The sequence below is a fragment of the Gorilla gorilla genome, chromosome 2 (genome assembly GCF_029281585.2).
Source record: "Gorilla gorilla gorilla isolate KB3781 chromosome 2, NHGRI_mGorGor1-v2.1_pri, whole genome shotgun sequence".
Lineage (NCBI taxonomy): Eukaryota > Metazoa > Chordata > Mammalia > Primates > Hominidae > Gorilla > Gorilla gorilla.
In genome coordinates, this window is record NC_086017.1 from 208,411,007 (window position 1) to 208,435,498 (window position 24,492).

The window sequence follows — 24,492 nt, forward strand, 5'->3', positions numbered from 1 at the left end:
CTCAAGTGATCCTCCTACCCTGGCCTCCCAAAGTGCTGGGATTACAGGTGTGAGCCACTGCGTCCGGACTGTTTTTAAACTTTTTGCCAACATTTTAGATGAACGCTGCTTATTCCTGTGAATCAAGTGGTGATCTCCTGCAGCCTGGAAGAAACAAAAAGGGATGGGTAGTAAAAATCTGGATCAATATGCTAGTTCTGGACAATTATCCTGCAAATTCTGCCAGGTAATGAAAGTGAGTAGGGTCTCCATAACCTGGAGGTTTCTTTGTTTTGGAAAATAAAACCGAGTAACTTCATAACCCCCAGGGGACAATTTTTATATCTTGGCAAGTAAAATTTTAGATGGAAATAATCTACTATGCCACCCTTGCAGGAATTGCTATTCTCACTCTACTATTTGTAGTAGAGCTATACACAGTAGCACCTTCTAATTGAATTTTTTTTTTTTTTGAGACATTGTCTTGCTCTGTTGCCCAGGCTGGAGTGCAGTGGCATGATCTTGGCTCACTGCAACCTCTGTCTCCCAGGTTCAAGTGATTCTCCTGCCTCAGCCTCCTGAGTAGCTGGGATCACAGGCACCTGCCACCACGCCTGGCTAATTTTTGTATTTTTAGTAGAGACGGGGTTTCACCATGTTGGCCAGGCTGGTCTCAAACTCCTGACCTCAGGTGATCCGCCCACCTTGGCCTCCCAAAGTGCTGGGATTACAGGTGTGAGCCACCATGCCCAGCCATGTTTTGCTCAATTATTATACCTATAGCAGGAATAATAGTTACCAACAAAAAGGAAGCATGAAAATTTTACTATCACTGAGTCTGCTAGAACTTCTTATTGGGTTTGGTAATATGTGACACCCTGGCTATGCAAAGAAGGTTATAAAAGAAAGAGATTTTATGTAAGAAAGGACCTTGTATGGTAAATACTCATCCTAAAAAGAATAGTTGGTTGGTTTTGTTTTGTTTTGTTTTTTGAGACAGAGTCTTGCTATGTTGCCCAGGCTTAAGTGCACTGGCACAATCTCAGCTCACTGCAACCTCCACCTCCCAGGTTCAGGCGATTCTCCTGCCTCAGCCTCCCAAGTAGCTGGGATTACAGGCATGTGCCACCATGCCCAGCTAATTTTTTTTTTTTTTTTTTTTTTTTTTAGTAGAAATAGGGTTTCACCATATTGGCCAGGCTGGTCTTGAACTCCTGATCTCAAGTAATACACCCGCCTCAGCCTCCCAGAGTGCTAGGATTATAGGTGTGAGCCACTACACCTGGCCTCGTTGTTTAAAAAAAAGGATGTTCAAGACAAGTCGGAAAGTTTAAGCATGTCTTAGATGGTCTGTGGAAGTCATGAAGGGATTCATAATTTAGGAATTATGCAGGAAAGATTTAGCGAAAGTTAACACTAAAGTTACCCTAGCCACCCAAATCCAATGCCACTTATCCTAAAAGGAATTTTACTTTTATTTTGTTATTTTTATTTTTTGGCCAGGCACAGTGGCTCATGCCTGTAACCCCAGCACTTTGGGAGGCCAAGGTGGGCAGATCACTTGAGGTCAGGATTTTGAGACCATCCTGGCCAGCATGGTGAAACCCCATCTCTACTAAAAATTTAAAAATTACCTGGGCATGGTGGCATGTGCCCATAATCCCAGCTACTTGGGAGGCTGAGGCAGGAGAATTGCTTGAACCTGGGAGGTGGAGGTTGCAGTGAGCTGAGATTGCACCACTACACACCAGCCCAGGCAACAGAGCAAAACTCCGTCTCAAAAAAAAAAAAAAAGAAAAAGAAAAAGGAATGTTGCTTTTATATTAACATTTCAGCAACATCTGGTGGAGGCAAGCCAGTGTTAGAACCCATCAGAGTGGCTGACAGCAGTCAAACTCCAAACGCTGCTTCAGACAGAACCACGCATGGACACGCCTTTCTTCTGAGGACCCTTAGATTGGCCTCAGGAGGAGCCCTAGCTGCTCTTCCCCACACAGTGCCCCTTTTCAGCAAGAAGTAGCCAGAAAGAGTCTTTATCCAACACCCACTAACAACAGTTAGGGTTACACCACTCCAGAGCCGGGGAATGATACAGGAGACACCCGCTAACAATAGTTAGGGTTACACCACTCCAGAGTGGGGGAATGATACAGGAGACACCCGCTAACAATAGTTAGGGTTACACCACTCCAGAGCGGGGGAATGATACAGGAGTTAAGAAGAAATTACTTAGGCAGATAGTGAGGGTATGGAAGTCTTCAGTAAGGTTTTCCTTTTAGTGAAAAACAGCCCCAAATCATTTTCCTTTCTAACAAAGAACAGCCTGTAAAATTGAGCTGCAGACATACATGCCAGCAGTTGTGCCAATCATGTTCGAGATGGTGGCTCCCTCTTCCCTTCTCTGCCAGCCACGTGTACAGTAAGGAGCAGACAAGATGGCACTGGCCAAGGGGACAGTTCACTTGCATAATGAGATTAGGGTGGGGCGGCCAGCCTTCCCCGCACATTATGTAAATATCATACCTAATTGAACCAATCTGTGAGCCCCATGTAAATCAGACACCCCCTCCTCAAGCCAGACTATTAAATCCAGCACATCTGCTGCTGGCCAGACTTTTCCTCTCGTTAAGTCCCCTCTCTCTCACTAGAGAGAGAGCTGTTTTATTTTCTCTTTCTTTTGCCTATTAAACCTCTGCTCATTCACTTAAGGTGCTTAGCACAGTGTCTGTAAATAGAAATCCCTCAAAACATATTCATTATTATTTTTAACTTTATTTTAAGATAATTTTGTTATTTATTTTTGTTTTTTGTTTTTTTTGTTTTTTTTTTTGAGTTTCACTCTTGTCACCCAGGCTGGAGTGCAATGGCGTGATCTCGGCTCACTGCAACCTCCACCTCCTGGGTTCAAGCGATTCTCCTGCCTCAGCCTCATGAGTAGCTGGGACTACAGGTGCCCACGACCACCCAGCTAATTTTTGTATTTTTAGTAGAGACAGGGTTTCGCCATGTTGGCCAGGCTGGTCTCAAACTCCTAACCTCAGGTGATCTGCGCACCTCGGCTTCCTAAAGTGCTGGGATTACAGGCGTGAGCCACCTTGCCTGGCTGTGAATATTTTGAGATAATTTTAGATTAACAGAAGTTACAAAGATAGTACAGGGCGATCTCATCTACCCTTCACATAGCTTCTCCTAATATTAGCCTCTTACTATAACCATGGAACATTTATCAAAACCAAAAAATTGGTACAATAATATTAACAAAACTATAGCCTTTGTTCAAATTTCAGCAGTTTTTCCACTAATGTCCTATTTCTGTTCAAGGATCCAATCCATGATACCATATTGAATTTAGTATTATTAAGTTTTTAAGAAAAAGAATCTGATGTTCTCAGTTCATCCTGAATCCCAGGGGTTCAGTATAGTGACATTATCAGGCCTCTGGGAGGTGTTTAAGGTGTTCACCTTAATTTTCTGGGACTTTCACATTAAGGTACCTCTCCCAGTCCCACAGGCTGGGTCAATCTGATGAGTTATCATTTTCACGCTTGAGGGCTTTGGGGAGACGGTCTCAGATGCTGAAAACTGAGGACTGGGCAGACACCGAATTCCAGGAGCTGGGCTAGGAACCTGGGGAAGTTTTAATAGTTGTTTGCTCATGGGGTTGTGGTGCCTGCAACCAAGGGGGCAGCATGGGAAGCAATGTCTCAAGGGAGTGTCATATTGGGGCTAAGTAGGTAATGCAAGAGTGGGTTACCAACCCGAAGTGGATAAGGCAAAGAGGAATGCTTATGTGTAAAGGAAGAAAAAAAATGTTTAAAAAAGTTGGTGGGCTGGGTGCAGTGGCTCACGCCTGTAATCCCAGCACTTTGGGAGACCAAGGCTGGCAGATCACGAGGTCAAGAGATCAAGACCATCCTGGCCAACATGGTGAAACCCCATCTCTATTAAAAATACAAAAATTAGCTGGGCGTGGTGGCACGCACCTGTAGCCCCAGCTACTCAAGAGGCTGTGGCAGGAGGATCACTTGAACCTGGGAGGTGGAGGTTGCAGTGAGCTGAGATCACACCACTGCACTCCAGCCTGGTGACAGAGTGAGACTCTGTCTCAAAAAAAAAAAAAAATGTTGGTGGCTGGGCGCGGTGGCTCACGCCTACAATCCCAGCATTTTGGGAGGCTGAGGTGGGCAGATCACTTGAGGCCAGGAGTTTGAGACCAGCCTGGCCAACATGGCAAAACCCCGTCTCTACTAAAAATACAAATATCAGCTGGGCATGATGGTGGGGGTGCCTGTAATCCCAGCTACTTGGGGGGCTGAGGCAGAAGAATCACCTGAACCCAAGGCAGAGGTTGCAGTAAGCCGAGATGGCGCCACTGCACTTCAGCTTGGGCAACAGGGCAAGACTCCATCTTCAAAAAAAAAAAAGTTTAGAGCCAGATGATTTGAGGGAAATGACAGGAGCAGTACCGAGCACAATCCATGAGCTAGGTATTCAGCAACGGGAGCTTTTAATGTAATTCTGCAGCTACGGATGCAAGATGGGTTGGGCAGGAACAAACAGAAGTGTATGACTAGATGAAGGACATTTTCTGGTCTTCATAGTTCTGGATATCTGTGAACGAAGAATACCCTGCCATTGTTAGGAAAGAAGTGCATATTTTATTAGAATTTTAGCTTCATCTGAGCAAATTTTCTCTTAACAGACATCAGGAGAAAAAAATGGAAATTATCTTATTTCAGTGGCAAATGAAATCAGTGTGTGCTTATCTCAAGCTTAATGAAGGATTGGATACAATATTTGTTCAGCAAAAACAAGACGGGGTTACACATTAAATAGTTAAATTGTATTTTTTATTTTACTTTCAAAAATAGTAGTTTTATGAAAGATAGGCTTATACATGAGAGCAAGAAAAAATAATGTGTAATTGTAACATATAGGGCTACATTTGAGCTGCATCATGTCACTAAGAAAATAATTTTTCAGGCTCGGTGCAGTGGCTCATGCTGTAATCCCAGCACTTTGGGAGGCCGAGGCAGGCAGATCACGAGGTCAGGAGTTCGAGACCAGCCTGACCAACATGGTGAAATCCCATCTCTACTAAAAATACAAAAATTAGCCAGGCGTGGTGGCGGGCGCCCGTAATCCCAGCTATTCGGGAGGCTGAGGAAGGAGAATTGCTTGAACCTGGGAGGCGGAGGTTGCGGTGAGCCAAGATCGCACCACTGCACTCCAGCCTGGGAGACAGAGTGAGACTCCCTTTCAAAAAAAAAAAAAAAAAAAAGAAAGAAAATAATTTTTCAGGGTGTTGCACAAAATGATCTTAGGGCATATTTTATTTTGTTTTATGGTCTCTCTCTTTTTTTTTTTCGAGATAAAGTATCTCTATGTGGCCCAGGCTGGCCTTGAATTCCTGGGCGTAAGCAATTCTCCTGCCTCAGCCTTGCGAGTAGCCGCGACTACAGGCGCACACCACCGCACCCAGCTAATTTTTCTATTTTTAGTAGAGATGGGGTTTCACCATGTTGGCCAGGCTGGTGTCGAACTCCTGACCTCAGGGGATCCTCCTGCCTCTGCCTCCCAAAATGCAGAGATTACAGGCGTGAGCTAACGTGCCCGGTCAAGAGAAGAGTTAACTCTTAAAAAGACTGTTATCATGTCAGATAATAACCGCAACTTTGTAGCTTTCTGAACCCTCTCAACTCGCCATGCAGAATACCACAGCCTTACCAGACGGACATGGCAGATGAAGGAGTTCAAAACAGTGGAGCAGCTAGAAACTTAAAGGATCAATTCTAGAAATGAGAAAGTCACAGTTGGGTTGGATTCAAAATCTGAGTATAAACTCTGCCTAAATTCCTGGCTGGCCATACTACAAAATGTACACAGGAGCTCCAGGGACCCCTACAAAATGGCAAGGAAGAACTGAGTGGGGGCCAGGGGTGGGGGCACCCGGGATCCTACCTCAAAGACAGAAGTGATCCTGGTGAGATTTATGAGTTTTATACTGAGTCTGTTCCTCAACCCACACACAATTCAGGTGGCAAAAAGTGAAAGCATTAATGGCTTGAAGGTTCCTGAGACAGAACTTGGGGCTCATAAGACAACATGAAATGTAGAGGGTGTGCCCCACGCACAATCTGTTACCCCTCAGCTCGAAATCTACTATTCTTTGCCCTGTAAGGCATAAGAAGAGGTAGGTTCGCTTCCTGGTTCCTGTGTACTTTCTTCCCCTGTGATATGACTCCCAGAAGCACTCAGGAGGATCAACGGTGCTTATTCTCTCTCTCTCTCTTTTTTTTTTGAGATGGAGTCTCGCTCTGTCGCCCAGGCTGGAGTGCAGTGGCGTGATCTCAGCTTACTGGAACCTCCACCTCCCAGGTTCAAGTGATTCTCCTGCCTCAGCCACCTGAGTAGCTGGGATTACAGTCGCGTGCCACCACGCCTGCCTAATTTTTTGTATTTTTAGTGGAAACAAGGTTTCACCGTGTTAGCCAGGATGGTATCGAACTCCTGACCTCGTGATCCATCTGCCTCAGCCTCCCAAAGTGCTGGGATTACAGGTGTGAGCCACTGCACCTAGCCATTTTTTTTTTTTTTGACAGAGTTTTGCTCTGTCACCCAGGCTGGATTGCAGTGGCACGATCTTGGCTGACTGCAGCCTCCGCCTCCCAGGTTCAAGCAGTTCTCCTGCCTCAGTCTCCCAAGTAGCTGAGATTACAGGCGTCCGCCACCACACCTAGCTAATTTTGGTATTTTTAGTAGAGACGGGTTTTTGCCATGTTGGCCAGGCTGGTCTCGAACTCCTGACCTCAGGTGATCCACCCGCCTCGGCCTCCCAAAGTGTTGGGATTACAGGCGTGAGCCAGTGTTGGGATTACAGGCATGAGCCACCACGCCCAGCCTTAGACAGGGTAATTATGTAAGAAAAAGAAATTTAAAATATCCGTATTGAAGAGAAAGAAATAAAACTTTGTCAATTAACAGACGGCATGACCTTGTATGAAGAAAATCATGGCTGGGCACAGTGGCTCATGCTTGTAAATCCCAGCACTTTGGGAGGCTGAGGTGGGAGAATCATTTGAACCCAGGAGTTCAAGACCAGCCTGGGCAACATAGGGAGACCCCATCTCTACTGAATGAATGAAAGAATGAATGAAGGAGCAAGCCAGGTGTAGTGGCGCACGTCTGTAGTCCCAGCTACTCAGAAGGCTGAGGTGGGAGGATCTCTTAAGACCCGGAAGTTGAGGCTGCAGTAAGCCACAATCCACAGTCCCACACTGCACTCCAGCCTGGGTGACAGAGCAGGACTCTACCTAAAAAAATATATATATAAGTAAAGAAAATCCTAAGGAATCCACACACATACAAAAATATTACAACTAATAAGTGATTTCAGCAAGGTTTGAGGACACAAGATCAATAAACAAAAAGCTACAATAATCAAGAGTGTGGTACTAACATAAAAATAGACATATAGGCCAGGTACGATGGCTCACGCTTGTAATCCCAGCACTTTGGGAGGCCGAGGTGGGCAGATCACCTGAGGTCAGGAGTTTGAGACCAGCCTGGCCAACATGGCGAAACTCCGTTTCTACTAAAAAATATAAAAATTAGCCGGGAGTGGTGGCGGGTGCCTGTGATCCCAGCTACTCGGGAGGCTGAGGCAGGAGAATCGCTTGAACCTGGGAGGCGGAGGTTGCAGTGAGTGGAGATTGTGCCATTGCACTCCAGCCTGGGCAACAGAGCAAGACTCTGTCTCAAAAAAAATAAAAGAAAGAAAGAAAGAAAGAAAGAAACAAAAGTGTTTTCAACAAATGGTGCTGGGACAACCGAATATTCATATGCAAAAGAATGAACTTGGACCCTTCCTTATACCATCTACAAACATTCCAAATGCATCACAGGTGTACTTGTAAGAGACAAAATTAGAAAACACTTAGAATAACTCGTAGGAGTAAACCTTCATGACTTCCAGTGAGGCAATCATTACTTAGACATGAGACCGAAAGCACAAGGGACAAAAGAAAAAAATAGATAAATTGGATTGGACAAAATGTAAAATTCTTATGCTGCAGATAATATCATTAAGAAAGTGAGGTGCAGGGCACGGTGGCTCACGCCTGGAATCCCAGCACTTTGGGAGGCCGAGGCGGGCGGATCACGAGGTCAGGAGTTTGAGACAGCCTGGCCAACATGGTGAAACACCATCTCTACTAAAATACAAAAATTAGCCAGGCATGGTGGCGCGCACCTATAATCCCAGCTACTTGGGAGGCTGAAGCACGAGAATTGCTTGAACCTGGGAGGTGGAGGTTGCAGTGAGCCGAGATCATGCCACTCACTCCAGCCTGGGTGGTAGAGTGAGACTCCATCTCAAAATAAATAAATACATAAATAAAAATAAAAAACACAGAAAGGGAAAAGATATTTGCAACTCATACATATGATAAAGTATTTGTATCCAGCATCGAGACCATCCTGGCTAACACGGTGAAACCCTGTCTCTACTAAAAATGCAAAAAATTAGCCCGGCGAGGTGGCAGGCGCCTGTAGTCCCAGCTACTCGGGAGGCTGAGGCAGGAGAATGGCATGAACCCCGGGGGGTGTAGCCTGCAGTGAGCCGAGATCGCGCCACTGCACTCCAGCCTGGGCGACAGCGAGACTCCGTCTCAAAAAAAAAAAAAGTATTTGTATCCAGAATATATACCAATATAAGTTGATGTATTGATATATACCAATATTGACCAATATGTATCTAGAATATATATCAGTTAGTTTTTTAAAAGTTGGCTTCAGAATTGTTTGTAACAATGTTGAATACTAAATGATTATGTTAATGCATTTATAATATTTAATATTTTATATAAATAAAATAAAATGAAGTGTCATCCTAGAATTCTGTACCCAGGAAAATCATTGTTCACATACAAAGGCAGGCAGGCCACAAACATTTTCCAAATATGTAATATGTAAGCATGGAGAGAAGGTTGTTCTCATGATACTTTCTCTAAAAGTTTTCAAAGAGTAGCATTTTCCAATAGAACTTTCTGCAATGATGGAAATATCTGTATCTTCACCCTCCATTATGGTAAAACCTTCAACCCCACGTAGTTAGCTATTAAGCATCTAAAATGTCACTAGTGCAACTGGAGAACTGAATTTTATTAATTTTAACTTGTTAATTGATTAATAAGTTAAATTAATTTTATTAAGTTTATTTTTATTTTACTTTATTTTATTTGAGACAGGGTCTTGTTCTGTCACCCACGCTGGAGTGCCATGGCCTCAACTTCCCAGGCTCAAGCAAGCCTTCCACTTCAGCCTCCCTAGTAGCTGGGACTTACAGGTGTGCGCCTGGCTAATTTTTGTATTTTTTGTAGAGACAAAGTTTCATCATGTTGCCCACAGTGGTCTCGAACTCCTGGGCTCAAGCCATCTGCCCACCCCCACCTTCCAAAGTGCTGGGATTACAGGCGTGAGCCACCGCGCCCAGCCAATCGCCTTATTTTTAAGTTTAAATAGCTATGCATGGATATCTTTTTTATAGTGTAGAGTATTTCACACTGAAGAGAAGGCAAAATAGTTCCTTCCTTCCTTCCTTCCTTCCTTCCTTCCTTCCTTCCTTTCTTTCTTTCTCTCTTTCTTTCTTTTTAAATTTGAGACGGGTTTTGTTCTGTCACCCAGGCTGGAGTGTAGTGGCACAGTCCTAGCTCACTTCAGTCTCCAACTCCTAGTCTCAGGCGATCCTCCTGCATCAGCTTCCCAGATGGCTAGGACTACAGGTACACCCCACCACATCCAGCTAATTTTTTTTTTTTCCAGACGGAGTCTTGCTCTCTCACCCAGGCTGAAGTGTAATGGCGTGATCACGGCTCACTGCAACCTCCGCCTTCCAGGTTCAAGTGATTCTCCTGCCTCAGCCTCCTGAGTTGCTGAGATTACAGGCGCCTGCCACCACGCCCAGCTAATTTTTTGTATTTTTAGTAGAGACTGGGTTTCACCATGTTGGCCAGGCTGGTCTCGAACTCCTGAATTCGTGATTTGCCTGCCTTAGCCTCCCAAAGTTCTGGGATTACAGGCGTGAGCCATCACGCCTGGTCTAATTTTTAAAATATATTTTAGATTTGGGGGATTGGGAGGGTCTCTCTATGTTTCCTGGGCTGGTCTCCAACTCCTGGCCTCAAGCAATCCCCCTGCTTAGGCCTCATAAAATGCTGGGATTGAAGGCATGAGCCACTGTGCCCAGCCCAAAACAGCACTTTTTTTTTTTTTGAGACGGAGTCTTGCTCTGTCGCCCAGGTGGGAGTGCAGTGGTGCAATCTTGGCTCACTGCAATCTCTGACTCCTGGATTCAAGTGATTCTCCCACCTCAGTCTCCTGAGTAGCTGGGAAAATAGGCGCACGCCACCACGCCCAGCTAATTTTTGTATTTTTGGTGGAGATGGGATTTCAACCATGTTGGCCAGGTTGGTCTTGAACTCCTGACCTCAAGTGATCTGGCCACCTCGGCCTCCCAAAGTGCCAGGATTACAGGCATGAGCCACCACACCGGCTTACCCAGCATTCTCTACAGTCACACCCCCTATGGGGGAGATGAAAGGGAAAAAAGACAAAAAAAAAATTATAGGAGGCCGGGTGCAGTGGCTCACACCTATAATCCCAGCACTCTGAGAGGCCGAGGCAGGTAGATCACTTGAGGTCAGGGGTTGGAGATCAGCCTGGCCAACCTGGTGAAACCCTGTATCTACTAAAAATACAAAAATTAGCTGGGCATGGCGGTATGTGCCTGTAATTCCAGCTAGTCGGGAGGCTGAGGCAGGAGAATCGCTTGAACCCAGGAGGCGGAGGTTGCAGTGAGCTGAGGTCACACCACTGCACTCCAGCCTGGGCCACAGAGTGAGACTCAAAAAAAAATTATAGGGAAAAAAAAGAAAAAATTCTACCAGCATTAAAATAATTATAAAATGTATATTTTTGAGACAGGGTCTTACTCTGTTGCCCAGGTTACAATGCTATGATGTGATGATCATGGCTCACTGCAGCCTCAACCTCCCCAGGCCCAGGTGATTCTCACCTCAGCCTCCTGGGTAGCTTAGCCTCCCGGGCAGCCTCCCAGGTAGTTGGGACTACAGGCATGCATCACCGTGCCTGGCTAATTTTTGTATGTTTGTAGAGACAGGGTTTTGCCATGTTGCTCAGGCCAGTCTTGAACTCCTGAGCTCAAGTGACTCACCCACCTCAACCTCCCAAAGTGCTGGAATTACAGGCATGATCCACCATGCCTGGCCTCCATACATCCATATTAACCTTGAACGTAAATAGTCCGAATGCCCCACTTAAAAGGCACAGGGTGTCAAGTTGGATTAAAAAAAACAATACCTATCCATCTACTGTCTTCAAGAGACCCATCTCACATGTAGCGACACCCATATGCTCAGAGTAAAGCATTGGAGAGAGATCTATCCACAAACAGAACACAAGAAAGAGCAGGGTCACTATTCTTAATCAGATAAAGCAGACTTTAAACCAACAACAATAAAAATGGACAAAGAAAGGCATTATGCAGTGATAAAGAGTTCAATTCAATAAGAAGACAAATATCCTAAATATATTTGTACCCAACATTGGAGCACCCAGATTTATGAGTACTTCTAGACCTATGAAAAGACTTTGAAAGCCACACAATAATAGTAGGGTACTTCAACACCTCACTGACACTGCTAGACAGATCATCGAAGCAGAAAACTGACGAAAACAGGCTGGGCGCAGTGGCTCATGCCTGTAATCCCAGCACTTTGGGAGGCTGAGGTGGGCAGATCACTTGAGGCCAGGAGTTCGAGACCAGTCTGGCCAACATGGTGAAACCCCATCTCTGTTTTGTAAAATACAAAAATTAGGTGGGCATGGTGATGCACGCCTGTGGTCCCAGCTACTCAGGAGGCTGAGGCAGGAGAATCGCTTGAGCTGGGAGGTGGAGGTTGCAGTGAGCTGAGATTGCACTACTGCACTCCAGCCTGGATGAAAGAGCGAGACTCTGTCTCAAACAAAAGAAAAAGAAAAAGGAAGGAAGGAAAGAAAAGAAAGAGGAAGGAAGGAAGGGCGAAAGAAGAAAGAAAGCTGACAAAAATTCTGGACTTAAATTCAACAGTTGACCAATTGGACCTAATAGACATCTACAGAATACTCCACCCATCAACCACAGGAATATACATTTTTCTCATCTGCACACAGAACACATTCCACCACATGCCTGGCCATAAAGCAAGTTTCGATAAATTAAAAAAAACCTAAATCATAGCAACCATATTCTCAGACCTCGGTAGAATAAAAATGGAAATCAATACCCAGAAGATCTCTTTAAACCGCACAGTTACATGGAAATTAAACAACTTGCTCCTAAAAGACTTTTGGGTAAATAGTGCAATTAAGGCAGAAGTAAAAAAATCTTTGAAATAAATGAAAACAGAGACATAACATACCGAAATCTCTGGGATACAGCAAAAGCAGTGTTAAGAGGAAAGTTTATGGTGCTAAACACCTACCTCAAAAAGTTAGAAAGATCTCAAATTAATGAGGTAACATCCCACCTAGAGGAACTGCAATTATTGGGGAACCTGCCCCGATAGTCACGTAGGTTCTTTCTATTTTCCCTAAACATCGGCCGGTTTGAGAAATAAAGGGACAGAGTACAAAGAGAGAAATTTTAAAGCCGGGCATCCGGGGGAGACATCACATGTCGGTAGGTTCCGTGATGCCCCACAAGCCGCAAAACCAGCAAGTTTTTATTAGGGAGTTTCAAAAGGGGAGGGAGTGTGCAGATAGGTGTGGGTCACAGATCACGTCTTTCACAAGGTAATAGAATATCACAAGGCAAATGGAGGCAGGGCGAGATCACATGACCACAGGACCGGGGTGAAATTAAAATTGCTAATGAAGTTTTGGGCACCATTGTCATTGATAACATCTTATCAGGAGACAGGGTTTTGAGATCAACCGGTCTGACCAAATTTATTAGGGGGAGTTTCCTCTTCCTAATAAGCCTGGGAGTGCTATGGGAGACTGGGGTTTATTTCATCCCTACAGTCTTGACCACAGAAGATGGCCACACCCAAGGGGGCCACACCCAAGGGAGCCATTTATAGACCCACCCTCAGGGGTGCATTCTCTTTCTCAGGGATGTCCCATGCTGAGAAAAAGAATTCAGTGATATTTCTCCCATTTGCTTTTGAAAGAAGAGAAATATGGCTCTTTTCCACCCATCTCACCGGTGGTCAGAGTTTAAGGTTATCGCTGTTATTCCCTGAACAATTGCTGTTATCCTGTTCTTTTTTCAAGGTGCCCAGATTTCATATTGTTCAAACACACATGTTCTACAATTTGTGCAGTTAACGCAATTATCACAGGGTCCTGAGGCGACATACATCCTCCTCAGCTTACGAGATGACAGGATTAACAGATTAAAGTAAAGACAGGCATAGGAAATCATAAGGGTATTGATTGGGGAAGTGATAAGTGTCCATGAAATCTTCACAATTTATGTTCAGAGATTGCAGTAAAGACAGGCATAAGAAATTATAAAAGTATTAATTTGGGAAACTAATAAATGTCCATGAAATCTTCACAATCCACGTTCTTCTGCCATGGCTTCAGCGGGTCCCTCCGTTTGGGGTCCCTGACTTCCCGCAACACAACGGCCCCAAAGCTAGCAGGAGAAAAGAAATAATTAAAATCAGAGCATAACTGAATGAAATTGGGACACAAACATCCATACAAAAAATCAATGAAACCAAAAGTTGGTTTTCTGAAAGGATAAACAAGATCGATAGGCCACTAGTTAGATTAACAAAGAAAAAAAGAGGCTGGGTGTGGTGGCTCATGCCTGTAACCCCAGCACTTTGGGAGGCCGAGGCAAGTGGATCACTTGAAGTCAGGGGTTCGAGACAAGCCTGGCCAACATGGTGAAACCCCATCTCTACTAAAAATACAAAAATTAGCTGGGTGTGGTGGCGCACGCCTGTAATCCCAGCCACTTGGGAGGCTGAGGCAGGAGAATCACTTGAACCTGGGAGGTGGAGGTTGTGGTGAGCCAAGATTGCACCACTGCTCTTCAGCGTGGGCAGCAGAGTGAGACTCTATCTAAAATAAATAAATAAATAAATGATAAAAATAATAATAATAAAAAAATTTAAAAAACGAAGAAAAAAAAGACAGAATATCCAAATAAGCACAATCAGAAATGACATTACAACAAGTCCACAGTGATTTAAAAGAGATCCTCAAGATGAACACCTCTATGGACACAAACTTGAAAATCTGAAGGAAATGGATAAATTCCTGGAAACACACAATCTGCCAATGTTGAAGCAGGAAGAAATTGAAACCCTGAACAGATCAATATCAAGTTATGATTCTTAATCATTAAAAGGAGTCTACCAACCAAGAAAAGCCCCTGATCAGATGGATTCACAGCTGAATTCTACTAGATGTACAAAGACTAAGACTAATCCTCCTGTATTAGTCCGTTCTCACACTGCTATAAAGACATACCCAAGACTGGGTAATTTATAAAGAAAAGAGGTTTAATTGACTCACAGTTCTGCAAGGCTGGGGAAGCCTCAGGAAACTTATAGCAGAAGGAGAAGCAGACACATCTTACATGGTGGCAGGAGAGAGAGAATGAATGCAAGCATAGGAGAAACTGCCACTTTTAAAACCAGAAATCAGATCAGGCTGGGCACAGTGGTTCACGCCTATCATCCCAGCACTTTGGGAGGCTGAGGTGGGCAGATCACCTGAGGTCAGAAGTTCAAGACCAGCCTGGCCAACATGGTGAAACCCCGTCTCTACAAAAGTACAAAAATTAGCCAGACATGGTGATGCATGCCTGTGATCCCAGCTACTTGAGAGGCTGAGGCGGGAGAATTGCTTGAACCTGGGAGGCACAGGTTGCAGTGAGCCGAGATCATGCCATTGCACTCCACCCTGGGCAACAGAACGAGACTCCATCTCAAAAAGAAATAAAATAAATAAATAAATAAATAAATAAAACCATCAGATCTCATGAGACTCATTATTGGGAGAACAGCGTGGGGGGAACTGCCCCCATAATCCAATCACTTCCCTTCCTTGACACATGGGGATTAAAATTCAAAATGAGATTTGGGTGGGGACACAGAGCCAAACCACATCACCTACTAAAACTATTCCCAAAAAATTGAGGAGAGACCCCTCCCTAACTCATTCTAGGAAGCCAGTATCACCCTGATCCCAAAACCTGGCAAAAACAATGAAAAAATAAAACTGCTGGGTATGGTGGCTCATGCCTGTAATCCCTGCGCTTTGGGAGAACTGAGGGAGGTGGATCCTTGAGGTCAGGAGTTCGAGACCAGCCTGGCCAACATGGTGAAACCTCATCTCTACTAAAAATACAAAAATTAGCCGGGTGTGGTGGTGCATGCCTATAGTCCCAGCTACTTGGGAGGCTGAGGCAGGAGAATCGCTTGCACTTGGGAGGTGGAGGTTGCAGTGAGCCCAGATCGCAGCACTGCACTCCAGCCTGGGAGACAGAGTGAGACTGTCTAAAAAAAAGAAAGAAAGAAAAGAAAACTACAGGCCAATATCCCTGATGAAAATGGATGCAATAATCTTCAACAAAATACTAGCAAACTGAATCCAGCAGCACATCAAAAAGTTAATTCATGAGGCCAAGATAGGTGGATCACTTGAGGCCAGAAATTCAAGACCACCCTGGCCAATATGGTGAAACTCATCTTTACTAAAAATACAAAAATTAGCTGGGTGTGTTGGTATGTGCCTGTAATCCTAACTATTCAGGAGGCTGAGGCATGAGAATTGCTTGAACGTGGGAGGCGGAGGTTGCAGTGAGCCGAGATCATGCCATTGCACTCCAGACTGGGTGACAGAGTGAGACTCTATCTCAAAAAAAAAAAAAAAAAAAAAAACAGATGCAGTGGCTCATGCCTGTAGTCCCAGTACTTTCGGAGGCTGAGGTGGGCAGATTACCTGAGGTCCTGAGTTTGAGACCAGCCTGGCCAATATAATGAAACCCTGTCTCTACTAAAAATACAGAAATTAGCCAGGCGTTGTGGCCCACAACTGTAGTCCCAGCTACTCAGGAGGCTGAGGCAGGAGAATCACTTGAACCCAAGAGGTGGAGGGTGCAGTGAGCCAAGATCGCACCACTGCACTCCAGCCTGGGTGACAGAGTGAGAGCCCATGTCAAAAAAAAAAAAAAAGGCCGAGCGCGGTGGCTCAAGCCTGTAATCCCAGCACTTTGGGAGGCCGAGGCAGGCGGATAACGAGGTCAGCAGATCAAGACCATCCTGGCTAATGTGGTGAAACCCCATTTCTACTAAAAATACAAAAAAAAAAAAAAAATTAGCCGGGTGTGGTGGAGGGCGCCTGTAGTCCCAACTACTCGGGAGACTGAGGCAGGAGAATGGCATGAACTTGGGAGGTGGAGCTTGCAGTGAGCCGAGATTGCACCACTGCACTCCAGCCTGGGCTACAGAGCGAGACTCCGTCTGAAAAAAAAAAAGAAAGAAGAAAGAAATCTTAGATGACACCAGCAAATGGAAAAACATTCGATGCTCATGTATTGGAAAAATCATTATCGTTAAAATGGTATACTGCCAAAAGCAATCTACAGATTCAACATTATTTATTTATTTATTTATTTATTTATTGGAGACAGAGTCCTCTGTCACCCAGGCTGGAGTGCAATGGTGCAATTTAGGCTCACTGCAACCTCCGCCTTTCAGGTTCAAGCCATTCTCCTACCTCAGCCTCCTGAGTAGCTGGGATTACAGATGCCTGCCACCACACCTGATTAATTTTTGTATTTTAGTAGAGACAGGGCTTTACCATTTTGCCCAGGCTGGTCTCGAACTCCTGAGCTCAGGTGATCTGCCCCCCTTGGCCTCCCAGAGTGCTAGTATTAGAGGTGTGAGCCACCACACCCAGCCTAAACATTATTCCTATCAAGGTACTGTGTCCAGAGTTGGTTCCTTCTGGTGGGTTTGTGGTCTCGGTGACTTCAAGAATGAAGCCGTGGACCTTCACTGTGTGACAGCTCTTAAAGGTGGCACAGACCCAAAGAGTGAGCAGCAGCAAGATTTATTTTGAACAGTGAAAGAACAAAGCTTCCACATTGTGGCAGGGGACCCGAGCGGGTTGCCACTGCTGGCTGTGGATGGCCAGCTTTTATTCCCTTATTGGCCCTCCCATGTTCCATTTCTGTCCTATCAAAGTGCCTTCCTTTTTTTTTGAGACGGAGTCTCACTCTGTCCCCCAGGCTGGAGGGCAGTGGCACGATCTTGGCTCACTGCAAGCTCCGCCTCCCAGATTCACGCCATTCTCCTGCCTCAACCTCCCGAGTAGCTGGGACTACAGGCGCCTGCCACCACGCCCGGCTAATTTTTTGTATTTTTAGTAGAGATGGGGTTTCACCATGTTAGCCAGGATAGTCTCGATCTCCTGACCTCGTGATCCGCCTGCCTCGGCCTCCCAAAGTGCTGGGATTACAGGCGTGAGCCACCACGCCTGGCCTCATGTACAGGCTTTTGTGCAGACCTGAGTTTTCAGTTCATTTGGATAAATATCAAGGAGCTCGACTGTTGGATTGTGTGGTAAGAGCATGTTTAGTTTTGTAAGGAACTGCCAACTCTCTTCCAAACTGGCTGTATACCATTTTGCATTCCCACCAACAATGAATGGACCTTCCTATTGCTTTTCATCCTCACCAGCATTTGGTGTATAATTTCTGAATAAAATCCTTTGTGTTTTCCAAGTATACAGTTATTTTGATCCGAAAATAATAATTTTTCCTCCATTCTGATTTCTCTATCTCTATATTCTACCTCTTGTCAAATTATATTGTCTAACACATCCAGAAAAATATTAATAGCTGTAAAAATGGATAAACCGCTTTTGTTCTTGACTTCAAGTTTGGGAGAACTTTTATTGTGTCCCCATTAAGTATGATGCTGGCTAATTTTTTGTATTTTTAGTAGAGATGGGGTTTCACCATGTTAGCCAGGATGGTCTTGATCTCCTGACCTTCTGATCTGCCCACTTCGGCCTCCCAAAGTGCTGAGATTATACGGTGAGCCACCGCGCCCAGCCCAGAGTGCACTTTTTTCAATCCTCCCTGCAATTGGCTACTTTTAGGATCCTGCTGATTGGTGCATTTTACAGAACACTGATTGGTGCATTTTACAGAGTGCTGATTGGTGTGTTTTACGGAGTGCTGATTGGTGCATTTTACAATCCTCTTGCTAGCTACAGCGTGCTGATTGGTGCGTTTTACAGAGCGCTGATTGGTGCATTTTACAATCTGCTTGCTAGCTACAGAGCGCTGATTGGTGCGTTTTACAGAGCACTGATTGGTGCATTTTACAATTCTCTTGCTAGCTACAAAGCATTGATTGGTGCGTTTTTACAGAGTGCCAATTGGTGCATTTTACAATCCTCTTTAAAGACAGAAAAGTTCTCCAAGTCCCCACTCAACCCAGGAAGTCCAGCTGGCTTCACCTCTCACTACCAACATCATTTTTCAAGGAACTAGAAAAAATTATTCTAAAATCTATATGGAATCAGAAAGACTCTGAATAGCCAAAGCAATCCTAAGTGGAAAGAATAAAGCCAGAGGCATCACATTACTGGACTTCAAGCTATACTACAAGGCTACAGTAACCAAAACAGCATGGTATTGGTTAAAACAAAAAAAACACCTATGGTCATCTGATCTTTGGCAAGGTTGATAATAACAAGCAAAGGGGAAAGAACACTGTATTCAATAAATTGTGCTAAGATAGCTGGCTAGCTATATGCAAAAGAATAAAACTGGAGCCCCACTTTTCACTGTATACTAAAATTAACTCAAAATAAATTGAGAATTTAAATGTAACCCTTCAAGCTATAAGAATCGTAGAAGAAATCCTGGGAAACACCATTCTGGACATTGGCTTTGGGAAATAATTTATGACTAAATCCTCAAAAGCAATTGCAACAAAACCAAAAATTGACAAATGGGACCTAATTAAAGCAAAGAACTTCTGCACAGCAAAAGAACCTATCAACAGAGTAAACAGACAACTTACAATGGGAGAAAATATTCATAATTTATGCATCCAACAAAGGTTCAGTATCAGAATCTATAAGGAACTTAACTGAACAAACAAGAAACAAATATCCCCATTAAAAATGGGCAAATGGCTGGGAGAGGCGGCTCACACCTGTAATCCCAGCACTTTTGGAGCCCAAGGAGGGCAGATTACGAGGTTGGGAGTTCAAGACCAGCCTGTCCAACATGGAGAAACCCCAACTCTATTAAAAATACAAAAATTAGCCAGGTGTGGTGGTGTGCGCCTGTAATCCCAGCTACTTGGGAGGCTTAGGCAGGAGAATTGCTTGAACCCAGGAGATGGAGGGTGCAGTGAGCCAAGATTGTGCCATTGCACTCCAGCCTGGGCAATAGAGCAAGACTCCATATAAATAAATAAATATATAAATAAATAAATAAAAATAAAATGGGCAAAACACATAAATAGGAACTTCTCAAAAGAAGACATACAAGTGGCCCACAAACATATAAAAAAATGCTCAACATCACTAATCATCAGAGAAAAGCAAATGAAAATCACAATTAGATACCACCTCACACCAGTCGGAATAGCTATTATTAAAAAGTCAAAAAATAACATGCTGGTGAGGCTGCAGAGAAACGGGAACACTTATACTCTGTTGGTGAAAATGTAAATTAGTTCAGTTACTGTGGAAAGCAGTTTGGAGATTTCTTTTTTTTTTTTTCTTCAAGACAGAGTCTTGCTCTGTCATGCATGCTGGAGTGCAGTGGTGCGATCTCGGCTCACTGCAACTTCTGCCTCCCAGGGTCAGGCAATTCTCCTGCCTCAGCCTCCAGAGTAGCTGGGATTACGGGCACCCACCACCACACCCAGCTAATTTTTGTGTTTTTAGTAGAGACAGGGTTTCACCATGTTGGCCAGGCTGGTCTCAAACTCCTGACCTAAGGTGATCTGCTCCACTCGGCCTCCCAAAGTGCTGGGATTACAGGCGTGATCCACTGTGCCCGGCCTGGAGATTTCTTAAATAACTTAAAACAGAACTACCATTTGATCCAGCAATCCCATTACTGGGTATACATCCAAAAGAAAATAAATTATCTTACCAAAAAAACACATGCATTTGTATGTTCATTGCAGTACTGTTCACAATAGCAATGACATGGAGTCAACCTCGGTGCCCATCAATGGTGGACTGGATAAAGAAAATGTACAAACACGCTATGGAATACTTCATAGCCATAAAAAGTATGAAGTCATGTCTTTTGCTGAAATATGAATGTAGCTGGAGGCTGTTACCCTAAGTGAAATAATGCAGGAACAAAAATCCAAATGCTGCATGCTCTCAGTTATAAGTAGAAGCTAAATAATGAGTATTCGTGGATATAAGGATGGTAATAACAGGCCAGATGCAGTGGCTCACGCCTGTAATCCCAGCACTTTGGAAGGCTGAGACGGGTGGATCACGAGGTCAGGAGTTCAAGACCAGCCTGGCCAACATGGTGAAACTCTATCTCTTCTAAAAATACAAAAATTAGCTGGGTGTGGTGGTGGTCACCTGTAATACCAGCTACTTGGGAGGCTGAGGCAGGAGAATCACTTGAACCTGGGAGGCAGAGGTTGCAGTGAGCTGAGATTGTGCCATTGTACTCCAGCCTGGGCAACAAGGGCAAAGCTTGGCCTCAAAAAAAACAAACAACAACAACAACAACAAAAAACAAAACCTGAAAATCTAATATTTAAAATTAAGAACTCAATGTATAGATTTAACAGCAGATTGGAGATTATAGAAGATAGACTCAGTAACCTGAAAAACAGAAAACCTTCAAACTGAAGAATTGAAAAAAAAATTGACATCACAAAGTGTAAAAGACACGGTGAACAAGATCAAATAATCTTACATATGGGCTGGGTGCCGTGGCTTATGCCTGTAATCCCAGCACTTTGGGAGGCTGAGGCGGGTGGATCACCGGAGGCCAGGAGTTGAAGACCAGCCTGACCAACATGGTGAAACCCTATCTCTACTAAAAATACAAAAATTAGCCGGGCGTGGTGGTGGGCGCTTGTTAATTCTAGCTACTCGGGAGGCTGAGGCAGGATAATCACTTGAACCTGGGAGGCAGAGGTTGCAGTGAGATGAGATCGCGCCACTGCACTCCAGCTTGAGCAAAAAGAGTGAAACTCTGTCTCAATAATAATAATAATAATCTTACATATGTAATTGGTGTCTCGGAGAACAGGCATAGAGAATGCAGCAAAAACCATATCTGAAGAGATAATGATTGAGAATTTCTCAAAACTGATGAAAGACATCAACCCACAAATCAGAGAAACTCAATGATATCCAAGACAGATAAATACAAAGAAAACAAAGATAGGGCACAAAATAAATGGCTAAAAATCACTAACAGGCTGGGTGCGGTGGCTCACGCCTGTAATCCCAGCACTTTGGGAGGCTGAGGCGGGCGGATCACGAGGTCAGGAGATCGAGATTATCCTGGCTAACATGGTGAAACCCGGTCTCTACTAAAGAAATACAAAAAAAATTAGCCAGGCGTGGTGGTGGACACCTGTAGTCCCAGCTACTCAGGAGGCTGAGGCAGGAGAATGGCGTGAACCTGGGAGGCGGAGCTTGCAGTGAGCCACTGCAGCCTGGGCGACAGAGCAACACTCCTCTAAAAAAAAAAAAAAAAAATCACTGACAAAGAGAAACTGTTAAAAAGAAGTGAGAGGGCCTGGTGTGGTGGTTCACGCCTGTAATTCGAGCACTGTGGGAGGCCCAGGTGGGAGGATCACTTGAGCTCAGGGGTTCAAGACCAGCCTGGGCAACATAGGGAGATGTCATCGCTACAAAAATAATGATAATAATAGTAATAAAAAAATTAGCTGGGCGTGGTGCAGGAGCCTGTGGTCCCAGGTACCCTGGAAGATGAGGTGGGAGGATCGCTTGAGCCCAGGAGGCAGAGGTTACAGCGAGCCTAGGTTGTGCCACAGCACTCCAGCTTGGGCAAGACAGCAAGACCCTGTTTGGAAAAAAAAAAAAAAGAAAAGAAAAAAGAAAAAAAAATCAACAGTAATTGCAGCCATTGCTTAGAACTAAGACTAAACAATGCTTTCGTTTGGAAAGGAGTACTTTTTCATGAACATTGTTTAGAATTTTCTGACACATGATGATAATTAAAAGCAAACCATCCTGCAGTTGGCTTCGGTATTGTTTTTATCTTCTCCACCATCAGTGCATATCCTTACTGCCTACACAGGCTCTCAGCAACGCACTGTTGGTTTTCCATTGCAGTCACCTCCACTTTATTCTTCCAGATCGAGTATGTTCAAAACTGAACTCATCTTCCGCCATAAATCTGCTATTATTATGTTTTTACCTGTCAGGACATTGGCTTATAATTTTGGAAAGCATTCACAGTTGGGGCGGGTAGGACACAGATAAAGAGGCCAATCACAATACCAAGGGTAAGATCAATGGGAAAACCAGAGAGCGGACGCCTGGGCCAGGCCTCACAACGTCCAGAGCTGGAATGGGTCTTTTGCTTTCGGCGCAGGGGTGACGGGATCAGCGGAGGGTAGGGGTGTACACTAGCTGCGGTCTGATTTAGCCCTTTTAGGTTAAAAGCTGGAGAAGGGGCTGAAGTCTCAAATGCGCTTAGCAGCTCCTGAACGCGGTTCCCGTCCCTGCGCGTTCTGAGGGAGGCCGGGGCTAAGGACGCGGTGACGGGCGGGGGCGGGGGCGGGGGCGGGGCGGCCCCGGGTCGGGAGGCGGGGCAGGAGCGCCGGAAGCGGGCGGTGCCAGGCCCAGCCCCGCAGGCGGAAGGGCGCGGAGGAGGTGACGCGATAGGCCAGCGCCGGCGTCGCGGCAGCCGCTTCAGAGGAAGCTCGGCGGCTGTGGCCGCGGCGAGCAGGCCGGACGCCTCGTCGCTGGCGGGGCTTCCCTCGGAGCTGACGAAGGTGGGGTCCGCGGTCCAGGCTGCTGCCGCGTCGGGGCCGGCGGCGGGGCAGCTGCCAGGAACGAGGGTAGCAGGTAAGCGGGGACGCGGGCAGCCGAGTGACGGACTCAGCGATCGCCTGGCTGGGCTGGCTGGGGCCATTCCCGCGCCGGTGCGCCACCTCAGCGCCCGGTCCGGAGGCCTCGAGCCGCCCTCCCACGCCCGAGCTGGAGGCCGCCGTCCGTCTCGGCCACAGCCTCCCTTTCCGGGGGAGGCGCGCGAGCTCGTCCCGAGGGGCCGCTGCCCTGCGCTCTCGCTCCAGCCGGGCTGTGCGTCGCAGGCACCGGGAAGCTGGCGCCCCCCAGCTCCTCCTGAAGCCGGGAAAGCTCTGGGAGGAGGAGCCGCTGTCACAGGCCTCCAGCTCCGGCCGCCTTGGAAGTCCGGGGTTTTTATTTGCTTAGACCGCTCTGCCTCCTTCCGGCCTTCGTTTCTTTCCTCGCGCTCCCCGGGACCCTTTTCCAGAGAGGTTGGGCATGAGCGCGGTGGGAGACGTCTTTTCCCTTCGGTCTGCTCTGAGCGGTATCAGCCTCTGCTCTACGCCCTGTGGCCACTCTGTCGGGGTGGAGGGATGCGGAGAGGATGTGGGAGTTTTGGACTTAGAGCGGGAATAGCCGAGGTGAAATCCTACCCTGCTGTCTGGTAGTGTTTTTCATCTCATGCTAGACATTTCGACCTTTTTCACCGCAGGTAAAGTGGGACTTTTTTCTACCAATATAAATTATAATGTTTGGAGAATTAAATGAAGAAAGCAGACGTTAGTTATGAAATGTTTTGAGAATCTGGTTAAATTTAATTTAAGAATATCCAGGACACTTCATGATAGGTTCCTACTTCTGTTTTTTTTTTTGTTTTGTTTTTTTTTTTTTTTTTTGCATTTTGCCCGGAATAACTAAGCTTGGTATGGAAAAGGGTGCCCAGAGATGCCAGGCGCTCGTGTGGTCAGAGCCTAACTGCAGTCTCTGTTTTGGGTGGGCAGCATCAGGAAGAAACCAGACTCTCTCCTAGCCATCCACATGTCTCACGCTTATTGATGGCATATTATTGGTATATGAGGGATGGCTTATATCAGTTTTGATCTTTACTCAAGATAGCTTTTCCCCAGTGCATCTTTTCTAGGAGAAAAGCTTGGTATGTAGAGGAGGGTGGTGGGGAGGGGGGCTTCATTTACACCTTGGCTCACAATTATTTTTTGGAGGGGGGACAGGGTCTCACTCTGACACCCAGGCTGGAGTGCAGTGGCGCGATCTTTTCAGCTCACTGCAACCTCCTTCTCCCGGGTTCAAGCAATTCTCCTGCCTCAGCCTCCAGAGTAGCTGGGATTGCAGGTGCCCACCATCACGCCCGGCTAATTTTTGTATTTTTAGTAGACATGGGGTTTCACCATGTTGGCCAGGCTGGTCTCGACCTCCTGA

At 45.5% G+C, this 24,492-nt stretch overlaps 1 protein-coding gene across 5 annotated transcripts in view; it reads left to right on the forward strand.

Annotated features, from left to right (window-relative positions):
- Positions 1-24,492, forward strand: part of SENP5 (SUMO specific peptidase 5) — a 100,839-nt gene that overhangs the window by 11,203 nt on the left and 65,144 nt on the right. For 2 of the 5 annotated variants that reach the window (XM_055382750.2, XM_055382751.2), the window contains exon 1: positions 22,986-23,115. The exons of 1 other annotated variant lie outside the window; for it this stretch is intronic. The gene's annotated coding sequence lies outside the window, so the exon portion shown is untranslated. Of the gene's footprint in view, positions 1-22,843; positions 23,116-24,492 lie in introns of those variants that run through there. 2 more of the 5 variants (XM_031009670.3, XM_031009671.3) reach the window with 2 other exon arrangements.